We start from the raw sequence: 19,153 nt of genomic DNA, 5'->3' as shown, positions 1-19,153 counted from the left end.
GTCTCCTATTCTCAATCAAATCTCCTTGCCTAACACAGCATTGTCATCTCTTTCCCCCTCCCCCACCCCATCACCGTCCAGTATACCTCTCTCAGCTTCCCACTTGATGATCCATTCCCCTCACTGGCCATCCTTCAAACCTCACTACTCTTCAGCAGCTCTAGTGGTAACACGTTACCTGGTCGACCCGGAGCCTTTTCTCTGCTGTGTCCTTCCCTGCCAGGGCCCTTTTTACTGTAGCAGGTAAACCCCCCCAGCACACATGGCCATGCGGTGAGAGAACTCTTACCATATGGCCATACACCAGGGAGCCCTTACCACCACCCATTGAGGTGGTGATAAGGGCTACCGCACTAACCCAGCGGTAACAGGGCAGCATGCGGCAGTGCCTGATTACCACCAGATTATTGCCCGCAAGCCATTTCTGGGGGGTTTTCTTTTTCCCTCTAAAATGGTGTGTGCTCGGGGTGGGACTACTTCTGGTGGCCACGTTGGGCTGCCAGTAGTTCCGGAAGAGCGAGCGGTATGCCCGTGTGGGGCTTACTGCCACTCTGTAAAAGGGCCCCTGAGTTTGCAAGGGAGATGGGTAAGGCAGTCCCATTTTCTTTAGAGTGGAGAAGGTGCCCAGGGGAGAAATATTGGATACTCTCCCATTCCCCATTCCTCCCCCCCCCCCCCCCCCCCAAGAAAGCTGTGATGATGCCAATTCACAGATTGCTGAAGGATGTACAGTCTAATATCAAGGTCAACTCTATGTACAGAGTCCAAATGGTTCTAGGATTTTAGTTCTCAGTATTCCATGGTGATCAGATCCATTCTCAAAAAAAGCCTAGAGTTGCTCTTTGATAGCCCCAGGGATAGAGACTTTTGGGAAGGTGTATTTCCAGAATGCTATGGAAAGGAGACCCTAAAAATGCATTTAAGACTGATAATAGAAAAGAGACCAAAGCTAAACCAATTAGAAAAATATTGCCATGAAAAAAGATAAGATGAGCATTTTATTTTCAGTTAATGAAAAGAGTATTTCGGCTTTGGAAATGTGGTTTGTTTACATCTGTGTTTAGCTTAGTATAGGAGGAAGGCATCTATTTCTTTTTTTAGTGTTATTTCATGCAGAGTCTTGCTACTTGGTGTTTCCCATTTGTTTGCAGGTTTCTATTTTTAAGTTGTCCTTTACTCTGTGATAAAGGAAAGGTATTTTACTAGTATTTTATTTATTGATTTGTTAACCAGCTTTATGAAGGTTCACCCAAGACAGTGAATGGCATATACAGCAGGTACTGTTTAACATAAAACATACAATTTTAACAGCATAACAATAACAAAATGACCAAATATAAGCATAATTACAGCCAATGACATAAACTTGGAAATGGTGAATTGAAACCTAGTAATAGGACTAACATGAAACAGTATCAGAAATATACACTTTTAACATGTAGAACAATCGCAACAGAGATATGTCAGTACAATACAAACAATACGATAATAGACAGTATGGAAGAACATTCAAATAGCATAGATACAATATGATGTCAGCATACTAGCAATAGAACACCTAATAAGCACACTTTAGAACATTTGAATAACAGCTATAATGCTAATGCTGTTCCTACAATACAATGAGACAGTCCCTGGCTACATAGTAAGATGCTGATATGTAGACAGGAATAAGATGGGTAGTACATGGTCAGTTGGGATAAATAGATTTTAGATTGTGTTGGGATTGGTAGTGGTCCGATTTTGTTCTGTTTTTTAAAAAGTGTGTTGGTGTATAGACAATTGCTATATTTGCAGGGTTACCTTTTCATAAGTAGGATTGATGCTGTTTGAGTCTTGGTATTTAGTGGTAAGCTTGTTGCATAGGGTTTGTTTGTTGTATTTGTACCCCACATTTTCCCACCTATTTGCAGGCTCAATGTGGCTTACATAGTACCGTCAAAGGTGTTTGCCCAGTCGGTTGATAACAAGTACAAGGTTGAAATGTGGAGGGTCGGGAAGGATGAAGATTGCGTGTTGTCCAGTATGATCAAAGTCGTGCTGTGTTGCTGGGTGAAGAGGTTTACATGGGGTCGTTGGGGTAGGCCTTTTTGAAGAGGTTGATTTTAAGTGATTTCCTGAAGTTCTGGTGGTCGTGGATTGTTTTCAGGACTTTTGGGTCAGAATGCATTTGACATAGCCCCTCATGAAAGACTCCTGAGGGAATTAAAACACCATGATATAAGAGGCAGTGTCCTATTGTGAGTTGGGAATTGGCCAACAGATAGATAGTAAACAGAGAATTGGGCTCAGTGTTGAAGTATCTCAATGATGAAAATGCCCCAGTGATCTGTACTGGGACAAATTCCTTTTGATGGGCTATAAATGATTGGGAAATGCAAACAATGAGTGAGGCAATTTAAAACTTGCATATGATGCAAAATTATTCAGCAAAATCACAAGCTGATTGTGAGAAATTTCAGGAGGACCTTGCAGGATTGGGAGACATGACATTCAGATGAAAAACAAGTGCAAAGTGATGCACGTGGGGAAGAATAAATCATCCTATAGCTACATGATGCCAGGTTCCACATTAGGAGTCCCCCCCCCCACCCCAGGTAAAGGATCTGAGTCATTGGGGATGATGGATTGAAACCTGCTCAGTGTGCAGGGACATCTATTAAAGCAAATACATTAGGAATTATTAGGAAAGGAATGGAGCATAAGACAGAGATTTTCATAATGCCTCTGTATTACTCTATGGTACAAGCATACTTTGAGTGTTATGTGCTATTCTGGATGTCACTTGCCAAAAAGATATGGCACAATTAGAATGGGTACATAGAAGGATATCCAAAATGATAAAAGGGATGAAATGACTCCCATATGAGGAAAGTCTAAAGAGGTTAGGGCTCTTCAGGTTGGAGAAGAGAGGGCTGAGGAGGGAATATGATAGACATCTATAGAATCCTGAATGGAGAGGAACGGGTAAATGTAAATTGATTATTTACTCTTTAAAAAATACGACTAGGGATTACTCCATAATTTCATAGTAATACGTTTAAAACAAATAGGAGAAAATATTGCCAGAGGATGTGGTAAAAGCAATTAGCATATCTTGATTAAAAAAAAAAGATTTGGACAAGTTCCTGGAGGAAAACTGCTATTAAGGTAGATACAGGGAAAACCAGTGCTTGTCTCTGGAGTCGATAGCATGGAATCTTGTTACTGTTTGTGATTCTGCCGGGTACTTGTGACCTGGGTTGGCCATTGTTGGAGGCAGGATATAGGGCTGGATGGACCTTTGGTATGAAAGTGTGGCATTTCTTATGTTAAGTGTTCAGTTATCAAGTTTACTTCTACCTTGAACCCCTTCTCCTCTAACCTAGACTCCTGCCCAGCCTCTCTGGTTTTTAAAATGATTTCATATCAGTCACTTATTCCTCCCACTACTCCAATCTAGCCTTTCCCAGGGCTATGTTCCTTCTGCACTAGTGACACTAATTCTGAAAACACCTTATGCAGATTCCCATTACCCAACTAAGTTTCATCCTATTTCTAATCCAGGGGTTCTTAACCCAACCCTCAGGACACACCTAGCCAGTTAGATTTTCAGAATATCGCAGTGAATATGGATGAGACAAATTTGCATACCGTCATTGTATGTGTCACGGCCATTGGTGTCATGGAAGCACCTGCAGCATCAGGGTGCAGGGGAGTGTTGCCACTACATTCTTGATCGGGGGCGTCTTCTGGTTGCTTCACAGTTGGAGCCTGGCAGGGCCTCTTAGACACAAGCATTCGCCTTTCTGTGCTTGCGTTAGGCGCGACCAGGTGACATCACCTGCGCAGAATCCTCTTTAGGGCACTGAGACCCTTCCTTCCTCAAGCAGCTGTTTGGCCTCAGTTTCTGCTCTGGGCCTGTTCTCCTTGTCTTCTGCTGAGCCAAAGCCCCCTTGGGGTAGGTTGCTCCATGCCTTTTAGTCACCTTGACTCTTGCTCAGCTGAAGCCCCCTTGGGGTAGGCCACTCTGAGCCTTGTTGGCACCTTGACTGTTGCTCAGCAGAAGCTCCCTTGTAATAGGCTGCTCCTCGCCTTTTAGGCACCTTTATTTATTTATTTATTTATTTGGATTTTGCTCAGAACTTTTTCAGTAGTAGCTCAAGGTGAGTTACATTCAGGTACTCTGGGTATTTCCTTGTCCCTGGAGGGCTCACAATCTGTTTGTACCTGAGGCAATGGAGGTTTAAGTGACTTGCTCAAGATCACAAGGAGCAGCAGTGGGAACTGAACCGGGCACCTCTGGATGTCAAGACCAGTGCTCTAATGACTGGGCCACTCCTCAACTCCTGCTCAGCTGAAGCCCCCTTGAGATGGGCCACTCTGAGCCCCATTGGCACCTTGACTCTTGCTCTGCAAAAACCCCCTTGGGATAGGCTGCTTCATGCGTTTTAGGCACCTTGACTCTTGCTCAGCTATATATGACTGTTGCAGCTAGCCATCCACCTAAGAGCTCACTCCCCTAGGCTTTACAGAATGCAAATTTATCTTGTGTATGTATATTGTGGGTATCCTGAAAACCTGACTGGTTAAGTGTCCTGAGGTCTAGGTTGAGAACCTCTGCTCTAATCTGATCATGTTATCCAAGCTTCTGGACAGAGGAGTAGCTTAGTGGTTAGTGCAGTGGACTTTGACTTTGATCCTGGGGAACTGAGTTCGATTCCCACTGCAGCTCCTTGTGACTCTGGGCAAGTCACTTAACCCTCCATTGCCCCTGGTACAAAATAAGTACCTGAATATATGTAAACCGCTTTGAATGTAGTTGCAAAAACCTCAGAAAGGCGGTATATCAAGTCCCATTTCCCTTCCCTTATTGGATCAAACCCTACTGCTGTGGCAAGTGGGATTTGCTACGCCATCAGGCATTTTTGTTGAAAAGGGCCTTGCACCCCCCCTCACGCGGCTGCGACAGCTTCAGCCTTTGATCCTCTCAGGGGGTCTGGGGGTAACCAAGAGATTTTGGGTTTTTCCCCCAGAGGATTTCTCCTCCCTTAAAAAGCCTAGGCTTTCTTTGGGGTCTGAGGAGGGGTCCTGCATACAGTCGCCTGCAGCTTCCTCCATGGTGGCTCTCTCGGAGCAGACGGGGGTAGAGGACGTGGAGGACGGTGTCCTCACTGACCAACCAGAGGACTCTTCCGCCGTGAGGATTTTCCATAAGGAGGAGTTGTCCTCCTTTATCTCTCAGGCGCTGGAAGCCCTGAATATAGAGGACGCTGAGCTTGCGGCTTCTCAGGCGGTCAACCCCAAGATGACTAGTACCAGACGACCTTCTAAGGCCTTTCTGGTACATGAAGCTATTGAAGAGTTGATTTCGGCCCAGTGGGCGGATCCGGATGGGGGGCTGAAAGTGGCCAGGGCTATGGCCCGGCTGTATCCGGTTTCAGCGGACCATTTGTAAAAGGAGCCCATTAAGAATGGTATTATAGGGCTGCTGCTGGATAATTAAAAAAAAATATATAATTGCAAGTAATCTAAGGATAAAAAAATTGAGTTAACTGTATTATTTGCCTGTGTCATAGGCAGCATCTGCAGTGCAAGCAGGCTTCCTCCACTGGCTCCTAGAACCTTCTTGCAGCCACATTTTTGCATTGTGGAAACAGGAAGTTGCATCAGAAGAAGCAGGACATAGATTCAGTAAGGCTCTCAGGGCCGGCAGAGGAAGCCTGCTTGCATTGCAAATGCTGTCCACAACCCTAGCAAGTTTAGATAAGGGAGAAGGAGATGCTGGACCACCCGTGGGGGGGGGGAGGGGGGCGGGGTGGATGTCAAAAGTACAGCATGAGATACTGGATTTTGCTGGCCCTAGTACGATTACAATTTTTAATTGCACAGAAAGTTAACACATTAATCTTGTCAGTTAATGCATTTAATCCACAGCTTTAATTTATTTTAAACGACCAATAATGAGACTTGGGATTCTGCTGGTATGTACATGTGACCTAGATGGCCACTATTAGAAACAGGACACTGTGCTAGCTGGACCATGGCAACGCTTAGGTTGGCAAAACATCCTCTAATTCTGTCTCACTTTGGGCTGAGAGATCGTTACCCGTGGAGACCTACTAGGTTTCTATTTTACAAATGAGGACAGAGCCAAAAAAATAAGCTGACTAAACAAAGGTTATAGCTGTCCTGTGTGTGCAGTAAAGCATTACGCTTTATTTTTTTTCTAGTAACCACCGTGACTAACTAAATATGTATCTGAAACACACTTCAGGAAATAGCAGGTGGCATTTTGTAGATGAGCATAAGGCTAAAGTTCTTGGATATTATTTGTGACTTCATGCTACTGTCGTACTGAGAGACCTGTTTGTAGTATTTAGTTGGCTGCTTGTTCACAATGCTAACAATTCTGACAAGACATTTTTCACAGTTCAGTTTCAAAGGTAGTATACAGGATGTTGGCTACTTTAAAACTAAGAGCAGTAAACCATACTAGGGTGTTGGCTTATTTGGATGCCTCAAGAAGGTTGAGCGACCAGACTGAAGGATGAATTGCCTCAGTTACTTGGGCGATGCCCTTCTTGACTTGAGTAATGTTCCGTTATGTTCTAATGGAATAAATTTAGATTTGAGTTCATTTACCAGCCTTCCACACCTGAGCTCAAGGTGAGCTACAATACAGGTACAGTAAGTATTTTCTTGCCTCAAAGAGCCTACAGTCAAGTTTGTACCAGAGGCAATGAAGAATGAAATGACTTTCTTCAGGTCACAAGAAGCATCCATGGAAGGAGGGGAGTTAGAACCCTCTTTCCCTGATTCTTAGCCCATTGCACTAACCAGTAAGAGAATCCTCTCCAAAGTGGATTTTGAGGCTTTTTTTTCTTTAGTGTATATCAGGTTTTTATAAAAATCATGCATTTAACGTATGGAGGGCAATTTTATAAACATTTACCTAATTATGCACATAAATGTTTTGTATATTAGCATATATGCACATATGGTACACATGCATTATATATACAAATATTCCATCTGGTGCTATTTTATAAATACATGCAAAGGATGGTGTAAACGTGTGGAGCAGGGGTGGGACATAGGCAAGGCTTTAAACAATACTGTAAGTTCAGTGAATTACTGCCGCATTCACACAGTCACACTAGTTCTATGGCTGGCATAAGTGTGGGCTCCTAGATATTAGGTGTGCTGATCTGATTACGCTAGTGTTCTATAATAGAACTTACACATGTTGGTTCAGTTATAGAATAGGCTCTTACCACATGCTTAACAGTTTATACCATTTGGCTTATAGAAGAACATAGTGGTGAACAATGGAAAATATAAAAGAAAGGAACTCCAATGTATTAGATAAGAAAATCCACACAATTAACCGAATGCACATCAAGAGAAAATAGAGCTAGACTAAAAAAAAAAAAAAAAGATACAAAATAAGCACAGGCATAAATATAAACACTTGAACCACAGCAATACTAGCTGTAAGGTAACGAAGTTCCAAATGCTACACTGAAAAAGTGTGCCTTCAACAAATTTTTAAATCCCTTCACCCTCACTCTTCTTTGCAGGGCACCAAGTATGGAAAAAAAAAAACAGTGGACCTTGTGGATGCTCAATGAGCTCTGGACAGGGACGGTTTCACCAACTTGCATTTATCCTTTGATCTCAACTGTCATGCTGGAACTTCTGGACATGGGGGAAGCCACTGCTTGCCCTGGGATTGGTAGCATGGAATCTTGCTACTATTGGGGGTTCTGCCAGGTACTTATGATCTGGATTGGCCACTGTTGGAAGCAGGATACTGGGCTAGATGGACCATTAGTGTGACCCAGTACGGCTATTCTTTTGTTCTGAACTGATCCAAATGTTTTTTAAACCCAGATACTCTGACCGCTGTTAACATATCCTCCGGCAGCGAGTTTGTGTTACAGTGAATTAGAAACATAAAATTATGACAGCAGGTAAGAGCCCAAATGACCCATCCAGTCAACCCTTTCTCAATAACTACTAGCTCCTCCTTTTTCTTAAGGGATCCCACATGCCTGTCCCATGCTTTCTTATATTCTGATATAGTCAGTGCTTTTTTTGTAGAAAAAAAGGTGCCGGTACTCATTGTGGGCAGAGTCACCACATATGACACCACCCCTATTATAGCCACACCCACATATGCCACACCCCTTATACCAGCCATAGCGCATATAAGCAGACATCATTGAAAATATTATACTAGTATAGGAGAAAAAAATAACATGATTTTTTTTTCATTATAAATAATTTCTGTAAGCTGTTACAGCTCCAGTATACCCAGTGCAAAATAAGACAGCAGATGCAAATTCTCAAATTGGACATATTCCAGACACTAAAATGAAAATAAAATGATTTTTTTCTACCTTTGTTGTCTGGTGACTTTGTTTTTCTGATCATGCTGGTTCAGTATCTGATTCTGTTGCTATCTGTCCTCTTAACTCCATTTCCAGGGCTTCCATTCCATTTATTGCGTTACTTTCCTCCTTTCTTCTTAATTTCTTGCCCTACATCCGTAAGTAAAAGCTGGGTCCTCCGCAGACTTGACTGTCCAGTGGATCCAGCTTCTGCCTATTTTCTACATCCATGTGCAGTTTTTCTCCTCTCTTCCTTTTCCCTCATCTCTTCTCCTTCCTCACTGTTCCCTCGCCTCCATCCATGTCCAGCATTTCTTCTCTCTCCCTTCCCTCTCCTCCATCCACCCATGTCTAGCAGCCCTCCTCTCCCCTGCCCTCCATCCACCCGTGTCCAGCGACCCCCCCATACCTCCTGCCATCCACCCATATCCAGCAACACCCCTGTCCCCCCTGCCTTCCACCCATGTCCAGCGACCCCCCCGTCCTCCCTGCCATCCACCCATGTCCAGCGATTCTCTTCCCCCTGCCATCCACCCATGTTCAGCGATTCTCTCTTCCCACTGCCATCCACCCATGTCCAGCGACCCTCCTGTCCCCCCTGCCCTCCACCCATGTCCAGCAACCCCCCTGCCCTCCACCCATGTCCAGCGACTCTCCTCGTTTCCCTGCTCCCCCTCCCTCCAGCCTGCCATACCCAGCTCCGTGCCGATGACCCTCTTCTCCTGCCACCTGGCACCGTGACCCAGCCTTTAAAAAAATCTGCGAAGCGGCAGAGCGGTGCCTCGCGTCTGCCTGTAAAAGAAGAAAAATCGCGTTGTCGGCCGGCCTTCCCTCACTGTGTTCCGCCCTTGCAGAAATAGGAAGTTACGTCAGAGGGCGGGACACAGTGAGGGAAGGCCAGCCGACGAGGCGATTTTTCTTCTTTTACAGGCAGATGCGAGGCACCGCTCCGCCGCTTCGTAGATTTTTTTAAAGGCTGGGTCATGGTGCCGGGTGGCAGGAGAAGAGGGTCATCGGCACGGAGCTGGTAGGCAGGTGGGGACTGAGTCGGGGAGGGGACCTACAAAAAAAGGTGCTGGTACGCCATACCGGTGCGTACCGGCACAAAAAAAAACCACTGGATATAGTCCTTTTCTCCACCGGGAGGCCATTCCACGCATCCACCACACTTTCCGTGAAATAGTATTTTCTTAGATTCTTCCTAAGCCTATTTTCTGTTAACTTTATTGTATGCACTTTCATTCCAGAGTTTTCCTTCATTTGAAAAAAGGCTCACCTGTTTTAATGCCACTGAGATATTTAAACGTCTCTATCATATCCCCTCTCTCCTGCCTCTCTTCCAGCATATACGTGTTGAGGTCCATGAGCCTGTCCCCATATGTTTTATCAAACCTTAATATACCAGGGGAACAAGTCTTATGCACAGAGTGCTATCTTTTATATCCAATAAAACTGCACTCTGACAACTCAAACAATGTTCTTAATTTATTGTTGCAAAACACTTATCACATTACAAACAAACACAGAAAATGCTCAGACACTGCTCCCCCTGCCTCTGCACATCCATACAAGCTTTCATTCATCTATTTTTATCTAATACTTTTATGATCTTGTTCAACCCCCTTGCGGATCTATATCATAATAAACACATGGTTAAAACATGCTCCATTATTTTTTCAAAAATTCAACCATAACAATTACTCATTGTTATTAGTTCATCTTATCAGTGTGGTCTTGTAACAATTCACACCGCTGTATCATGTGTACAAACTCTAATCCACAAAACAGCTTTTTCCAAATGTTCAGGCTGTATGAACAATCCACTCAGGGTTATAGATGCTTTAAGCGCTTTTAATCCATAAAGATTTCAGTTTTCAATCCAGCTGACTTTGTGCCTTAGTCAAGGAAAATATTCTGTGATTCCCGTCCATATATATGGCAAGCCGTGGGCTTTATTCAAACTGTTCCTAACAAATCTAAAACCCTCCTCCCTGCACCATCGTCTCATCTACGCATTGAGACTCCGGAGCTCTGCCTGTTTATTTGGCCCTGCGCGTGGAACAGGTAGCATTTCAGAAAATGCTACCCTAGAGGATCTGGATTTGAGCTTTCTACCTAAGAGCCTAAATTTGGTTTCCAGAACCTCTCTCCCACATTTTCCTATGTCATTGTTACCCACATGTACCAAGACAGCTGACTCCTCCCCAGCACTATCTAAAATCCTATCTAGGTGACACGTGAGGTCCACCACCTTTGCACCTGGCAGGCAAGTCACCAGGCAATCCTCACGTCCACCAATCACCCAGCTATCTATATACCTAATGATCGAATCACCAACTACAACGGCTGTCTTAACCTTTCCCTCCCGGGCAGCACTTGGAGACATATCCTCGGTTCGAGAGGATAGTACATCCCCTGGTGGGCAGGTCCTGGCTACAGGAGTACTTCCTACTTCACCAGGGTGATGCTCTCCTTCTAGGAGACCTCCCTCCTCCAAGGTAGCACAAGGGCTACCAGACTGGAGGTGGGAGCTCTCTACAACATCCCTGTAGGTCTCCTCTATGTACCTCTGTGTCTCCCTGAGCTCCACCAAGTCTGCTACTCTAGCCTCAAGAGAACGGACACGTTCTCTAAGAGCTAGGAGCTCTTTGCATCGGGCACACACATATGACATCTCACCAACTGGGAGATAATCATACATGTGACACTCAATGCAAAAGACTGGATAGCTGCTGGGCTGCTGACTCCATCTTAGTGTGAGTTTTTCAATAATTTAAAACTTGCTACAGTATTAAAGATATTAGCCTAATATAAAAGTGTCTTTTAGTTTATATAGTATATTGTATGATTTATTTAGTGTTTCCTTCTTAGATGGTAATGAAATGTATTTAAAACTCTGTAAGAGCACTCCTTGCTTGTTACCCTAATTACAATAACTGACTATAAATGAAGAGTTGTCCTAGGGGTGGACGGGAAGACTAAACTAGATCCTGCAGTGCCTGTTAGATTCTATCTGTTATTGCTGTGGTACAAGGCTTTTAAAACTAAGTGGAAAAGACTATGGAGATTAGTTGTTAAAATGTGCTTTTTATATTTTTATTTTGCCTAACACTAACCTACAATTCCTCCTTTAAACCCCAATCTTTAAGTTCCCAAAGCATAAAGCAAAGTAGCGTTCACTTACCAGAGAAATGTCCTCTTCTCTCAGAACTTCTCAGAAAGTTTGGTTTGTCTTATTGCATGTTTGTATTTTCTTTGTGTTTGTTTCCATGCATTAAGCGTGTGCTCATCTTTTAACTTTTTCCATGCGTTCGAGTTTCCTGGTTTGTGTTTTTTTTTTTAATTTATAGAAGGCTTTATTAAACTTTGTTGATACATTACAGAATATAATCCTCACATTACAATGCAATATTGACATAAATATCCACACATAAGTCCAACATATAAAACACTCCCCGTACAGGGAAAACATGAGCTTCCGTATGCATCTAAGTAATATTAACTCCCAAATGACCTTCAACATTTTTCAATTTTATGAAACAATAACCCCTCCTAACCCAACAGCGACCTCTCCCCCCCTAAGTCCCCCCCTTCAACCCACCCCCCTCCCTTCCGCAACCATTCTATATCACTCCCTCTTGTCACTCAAACCAAATATACTCATCTCGACTTCACACTCAGAAAGGGCTTCCATATCCTTTCCCACCTAGGCAAAGTCCTCCTTTTAACTGCAGTCAGCCTCTCCATTTCTCATGGATAACGCACCTTCGTTATCCATCGTACCAACGATGGGACCAAGGGTGACTTCCGGCTCTGTGCCAAATTCACTCGCGCTGCCTGTAATAGTCCCCTCACCAGGAGCCACTCAGCCCACTCCAGTCCTTCTGGTCTCTGCCCTAGTATGAAGATCAGAGGATGCCACCATACGGATCTGCCCAGCCATACCTGTAGTCGGGATTGCACTCCTTTCCAATAAGCCTTTGCTTTTGGGCATATCCACCAAATGTGTCCCATGGTACCAACGGCCCCACATTTCCTCCAACAACTTGCCGTAACCTGCACAAACATATGGTGTAGCTGCGCCGGTGTAAGATACCATCTGTAAAACACCTTAATCATGTTCTCCTTCATAGCCACCGACCATACGGAGCGCAAAATTCCCTTCCTGGTTTATGTTTTGAGTTTTTTTTTTAGTTCGTCATGGGGTCACATTCTGTCTTTGTGATATTCTTGGGTGCTATTTCGTCTACTACGCTCCTGCATCTTTCATCCCAGTCAGAGAGGTAGTGTGTGGAATCGTTTCGAGCGTTCCATTCATTGTCATGTATGTGTTGCCATTAAAGGTATACAAAGAGTAACAAACCTGTGTTTATGTTAAAAAGAGATCTTTTTATTCTAAAATAGGAAGGACACCTGGTGCAAAGCAGAAAGCTGGGCGGCTGAGGGCCTAAGCAACCAAGGAACTGTAGAATGTGTTAGCTGTGGAACCTATCTCCAATGTATTAATCTGTTATTACATTGCTGTTTTGCAACAAAAGCCTGCTTCCGATATCAGAAAACTGCGGGGGAGGGGAGTACACTGATATCACATTGTAACTTTTTAAAAGCCACAAACACGGAAATTGCTGATTTCTTCCCAACAAAGAACTTTTTAAACCAGAATTAGTTAAGTCTGATTTCTTCCAAATCACTGCTAGCACTCAGACAAAAGGAAATTAACAGCTTTAAGCTATGTGCACAAGATGGTAAAGATCTCAGAAAGTAACAGTTCAGGATAGTAAGCAAGCAGTACATACAATGAAAGACATGGTTTAAATATTTTCTAAATAGATACAGGAAAAGTGTAGAGAGAGGCAGATGTTGTAGACAGATGATAAGACGATAGATTGCAGTTATTTCATTTGTCTTATCTTTAGATGAGACAGAAATTCCAGCTGCTCTGAAAAGCAGTGTTGGAGTAAGGCAAAGTCAGTCTAATAGTCTGAATAGCCCCTCCTGTGCTTCTAACAAAGCTTGCCTGATACCAGGTAACTGCTTTGAGAAACTATGGTGGAGGGGGCAGTACACTGATATCACAATGTAACTTTTTAAGAGCAGCAAACATAGAAATAAATAAATCACTGATTTCTTCCCAACAGGGCTGGTCTTAGGCAGAGATGACCAAGGCGGCCGCATAGGGCCCCGCGCCTAAGGGGGCCCCGCTCAGCGTGCCTCAACTCTGCCTCGTGCCTCCGCTCCGACCCGTACCGCATCAAGTCACTCAACCTCTCTCCAGCCATAGGCAGATAAAGCATTCCTGGCATACCTTGTACACTGTAGCACTGTGCTGGATCTTTTCTTAATATTTTTCCTTATTTTCTCCTTTATGAGAATTGGAACTACTAATTGTAGTGGACTTGAACTGAATAATTTCTGGGAAGGGAAGGTTTCATGATGATAGCATTGTGCTTATTATTTCAATCAGTTTTTTTGTACAAGTTTAGCTTCATTTGTCTTTATTTGAAATTTCATAAATAAAAATTTTTTTCTAAAAATGGAATAATCTTATCAATGGGGTGGAGCTATGGTGGGGGCAGAACTAGGGTGGGGTGGGGCTAGGATGGGGCCCCACCAAATTGGTCTGCACAGGGCCCCGCACTTGCTAAGACCGGCCCTGCTTCCCAATAAAAAAAAAAAAAGCAAACACAGAATTAGACAAGTCTGATTTCTTTCAAATCACTGCTGGCACTCAGACATCTGGAAATTGACAGCTTTAAGACAGAAGTGCACAAGATGGTAGACGTAACAGTTCAGGATAGTAAGTAAGCAGTGCATACAATTAAAGATTGGTTTTAAATATTTTCTAAATAGATGTGGAAAAAGTATATAGAGAGGCAGAAGTTGTAGACAGATGATAAGGTGATAGAATGCAGTTACTTGTTGTGTTATCTTTATATGAGACAGATTCCTACTGCTCTGTAAAGCAAGTGTTGGAGCAATGGAATTTAGGGAGATGTTTTCATATGTAACCATTCTTATATCAGTTTTGTGTTTGATGTCCTGCATGTGCTCCACATGGGATATCAATTTCTACTCATTTAGTAACTGTTCTTTTTGTTTTGAGTATTTTGGTCTAAGCTCTGTGTTAATCTTTTTTAGGTGTAACTTTTTTTTTTAATATTTGCAGTCCCAGTTTTAACATTTGTTTTTATCCTTTTTGTAAAGCTCATATATGTACATGCTCTTACACTTTTTATTTGGCTCTGCAATTTGTAATGTTTTTTTATTATATATACATATGTTTTAAATATGATTTTATTATGTATTTGTATTTACACTGTTTTTACATAGTCATTGTGACCCTTGAAGCAGGGGGGCATACCCCCGAACCTGTGTCTAGTCATCCTTTGGTGCCTAATAAATCAATGCATCTGCAACTCCCATCTTGAGTCATGTGTCATCCTCTACTTTGGCTTGCTTTCAGCATCCCTGTACGCCACTTGTCCAAGCAGAATATCAAGATGGTGGAGAAATTTAATTGGATTTTTGACTGTTAGGAAAAGTTCACACACTTTATGCAGTAGTATGAAAACCAAGCGGCCAAGTTAACCAACTTGGGACTTGAATTGAGATTATAGCAAATAAGCGTTCTGGAAAATCAGATGCATAGTTAAAAGAAAAAAAGATTATATTGAGGAGGTAAACAGCACAAAAAAATAGTTCATCCAGAGCCTTAGTTACAGTGAATAGATTGTTAGTAGCCAATATTAATGTGGGAGGAGTAGCCTAGTGGTTAGGGTGGTGGACTTTGGTCCTGGGGAACTGAGGAACTGAGTTCGATTCCCAATTCAGGCACAGGCAGCTCCTTGTGACTCTGGGCAAGTCACTTAACCCTCCATTGCCCCATGTAAGCAGCATTGAGCCTGCCATGAGTGGGAAAGCGCGGGGTACAAATGTAACCAAAAAAAAAAAAAAAAGCACTTAGCCTTCCAAAGTTCCATAGAAACCTATGGAACTTTGGAAGGCTAAGTGCTTTGAAAATATGCCAATATGACCTATTTGATATACCATTTAATACAAAAGCTTACAATGAATTTGAGACCTGCCTACCCCATGTTATGGAACACATTATTGGCATAACATTTTGTTTAAGCAACTGCATGCATCCTCCAGCTACTTATTCTGCCTCCCTCTCCCCCTCACAAAACCCAGAGAAGGGGGGAAGGGAACAGATGGAAAGCTAGAATTAAGAAGGTGGACAGAAAAATGGAAGAAAGCTGAATGGAAAAGATCAGTGCCAAAGATGAACGTAGGGCAGGAAGTGAAGTGAAAAAAAAAATTGCAAATGGACAGGAGGCCCTGAAAATAGAGTTTAAGAGCACAGATGGAGAAGCAGAACCAGAGATTGGGACTGACATGATCAGAAAAACAAACTGACTGGACAACAATAGAGGCCACTTTAGTTGAGTGGAAATTACAGGGCCAGGAAAAAAATAAAGGAAAAAGTATTTGTCAGTAAATTTATTTAGGATACTGTTGTAGATGGCTAAAATAAAATAAGTATTTTAGAGTTGTCTACTTAGCAGGAAAAAAAACACTGGTTGGTAGACTCAAACAGGACACATCCAAGATGGATCTGTTTTTGACTTTTTAAAACAGAAAAATCATGGCCTTTTTATTTCTCCAGGAGGGAGTCAAATGGCAGGCTAACATTGGATGTCTTCTCTGTTCATTAGGGAAAGAGAGCTGTACCTGTGTCCTCTAATCTTAGTTGTGCAACCCATAATCGAGCTCAGAGAAGCTGAAGGTATTATGATTGCTATAGCTCCATCTTGGCCAACAAAGGTTTGTTCCCACTCCTTTAAGGAAGTATCTATCAGTTTAGGCAGTTTGCCAAATCTGGTCAGACAGAAGGGAGGGATGCTAGTGCAATAAATTATTCTGTCTCTAGCCTGTATGATGTGGATGTTAATGGGGGTGTAATCTGTTCTTTAAGCTTCTCTGAGGGGGGGTGTATGAGGTCCTTTTGGCTTCTAGTAAGGTGTCCACTAGCAAGTCAGAGCAAGTTTCTAGAGATCTTACCTTGCTCCCCACAAATACCGCTTGTGTATTTTCTTCATCTGAGTCTGGCCTCAAAACAAAAAATTGTTAGGGTTTCCCTCGGTGCAACTGGCACTTCACAGCAACATGTAAGGAGATCCCTTCCTTATACAGCTTTTAGTTGTAAGATTAATGTGAGGTCTGCTTCAGTTGATGCTTCTAATCAAACTATGGTACCGGATGTGCCCTGGGGATGTGAATATGGCTTTAATAGGGCTCATTTTGAGATGCGAAACTTCTGTGACCTTAAGTTGCTGACTCGTTTTTGGTGGTGTATATTTTTGCCTGCCAAGTCTGTAAGCTGCGTACTATAGTGACTTTATTCACCTTAAACTAAGTTTTTAATAATGGGAATGTGTGTGTGTGGTGTGTTTTTTTCGTAGTCCCACTATTAAGTTCTACATTTCTACCTAGATCATCCAGACCGGCACAGTTCAGATCAGGGGCGTAGCCAGACTTTGGCGGGAGGGGGGGTCCAGAGCCTAAGGTGAGGGGGCACATTTTAGCCCCCCCCCCCCCCCCCCCCCCGCCAACCCCCCCCCCCCCCCCCCCCCCCCCCGTTCTCTCCTTAAACACACGTAGCTTTCCTTCAGCATTGTTGAAACCTCTCTACTGGGATTCCCTGAATGTCCTTCAAGGATACTCCAAACCGAACCAAGCACTCCTGGGCCACTGTTGGTTTCCTCTCTATTCTAGTTTAAAAGCTGCTCTATCTTCTTTTAAAAAGTTAGCATAAGCAGCCTGGTTCCATTCCAGTTAAGGTAGAGCCCATCCATTCAGAATGCTCTCTCCCTTTCCCAGAATGGTGGCCAGTTCCTGACAAATCTAAATCTGTCATTCCTGCACCATCATCTCAACCACATATTGAGACTTGGGAGCTCTGCCTTCTTCTTGGGTCCTGCGTGTGGAAAAGGGAGCATTTCTGATAATCCTAACCTAGAGGATCTGGATTTCAGCTTTCTGACTAGGATCCTGAATTTTGGCTTCCAGAACGTCCCTCCCACATTTTCCTATGTCATTGGTACCCACATGTACTAAGATAGCCAGCTACTCCCCAGCACTATCTGGGTGATGCGTCAGGCAGTGGTGTACCAAGGGCGGGGCGGTGGGGGTGGTCCGCCTCGGGTGTAAGAACGAAGGGGGGTGCTCCGCTCCTACTGCGCCTGACCGAAAGGCTGCTGGCACCACAGTCAGCTCCTTCCACAGCCCCCTGACCCACTGCAGTTTAAAAATCGCTGAATCGGCGGCGCAGCTCTAGAGTGCAGTGAACTGCCTGTGCCTGTAAAAGAAGCGGATCGCCTCGTTGGGCCTTCTCTCACTGTGTCCTGCCCTCCTCTGATGTAACTTCCTATTTCCACGAGCGCGGAACACAGTGAGAGAAGGCTCGATGAGGTGATCCGCTTCTTTTACAGGCAGAGGTGGTTCACTGCACGCTAGAGCTGCGCCGCCGATTCAGCGGTTTTTAAACTGCAGCGGGTCGGGGGGCTGTGGAAGAAGCTGACTGCGGTGCCAGCAGCCTTTCAGTCAGGCACAGCGGGATTGGAGCACCCCCCCTCGTTCTTACACCCGGGGTGCCGCTGATTCAGCGATTTTTAAACTGCAGCCGGTCGGGTGGCAGAGAGAAGGGCGCTATCGGGAGCTGATGGTAGGCAGCTGGGGACTGGGTCAGGGGATGGGCTCAGATAGGAAAAGGGGACTGGGTCAGGGGGCTCAAATGGGAGAAGGGGACTGGGTCGGGGGGGGGGCTCAGATGGGAGAAGGGGGCTGGAGCTGGAACTGAGGTCTGAGAAGGGGGCAGGAGGGAGAATGGGGCCATGCCTGGGACAGGGGCAGGTGGGACAATGGGTCTGGGGCTGAAAAGGAGGGCAGGTGAGAGAATGTGGCTGGAGCTGAAAAGGGGGGCCCTAATGCAAGGCAGGTGGATTAAGGGGACTGGAACTGGGGGTTGAAAAGGAGGGTGGGTGGGATAAGGGGGCTGAAAATGGGCAGGGGGTGAAACTGTGGGGACTGGGGGCTGAAAAGGGGACAGGGAGAAGTGGCTGGGGCTGAAGCTTGGGACTGGTGGGAGAAACGGGCTGGGGCTGAAACTGGGGACTGGTGGGATCGTGGGGCTGAAAAGGAGGGGGCAGGTGGGAGACATGGGCTGGGGCTGGAACTAGGGACAGGTGGGATAATGGGGCTGAAAAGAGGGGGTAGAGAGAGAGGGGACAGATGGAAGGGGGAGATAGAGGGAGGGTAGACCCTGAATGGATGGGAGACGGTAGGGCAAATGGTGGATCGAAGGGGCAGAGAGAAAGGGCCGACAGTGGATGGAAGGGAGAGAGAGAGGGCAGATAGTGGTTGAAAGGGGCAAAGGGAGAGAGAGGGCAGATGGAGGGGACAGGGGAGAGAGGGCAGACAGTGGATGGCAGGGGCAGGGAGAGAGAGAGAAGGTAGACACTGGATGGTAGGGAGAGAGCGAAGACAGATACTGGATGGAAGAGAGACAGTGAAATGAAGATGAGGAAAGCAGAAACCAGAGACAACAAACTGTAAATAAAATATATATTTTTTTTCTTTTTTTGCTTTAGGATAAAGTAGTATTGTAGCTGTGTTAATAAATGTTTTTATAAATAGAACGTGGAAATAAGGTAACTTTTTTTTTTTTATTGGACTAATTTTAATACATTTTGACTAACTTTCGGAGAACAAAACCCCCT

General features: G+C 44.2%; 1 protein-coding gene across 1 annotated transcript in view; it reads left to right on the top strand.

Moving 5' to 3' along the window:
• Nucleotides 1-19,153, top strand: part of CPEB3 (cytoplasmic polyadenylation element binding protein 3) — a 270,166-nt gene that overhangs the window by 67,257 nt on the left and 183,756 nt on the right.

The sequence above is a fragment of the Microcaecilia unicolor genome, chromosome 5 (genome assembly GCF_901765095.1).
Source record: "Microcaecilia unicolor chromosome 5, aMicUni1.1, whole genome shotgun sequence".
In the NCBI taxonomy this organism is placed as follows: Eukaryota; Metazoa; Chordata; class Amphibia; order Gymnophiona; family Siphonopidae; genus Microcaecilia; species Microcaecilia unicolor.
This window is presented reverse-complemented; position numbering and strand designations above follow the sequence as displayed.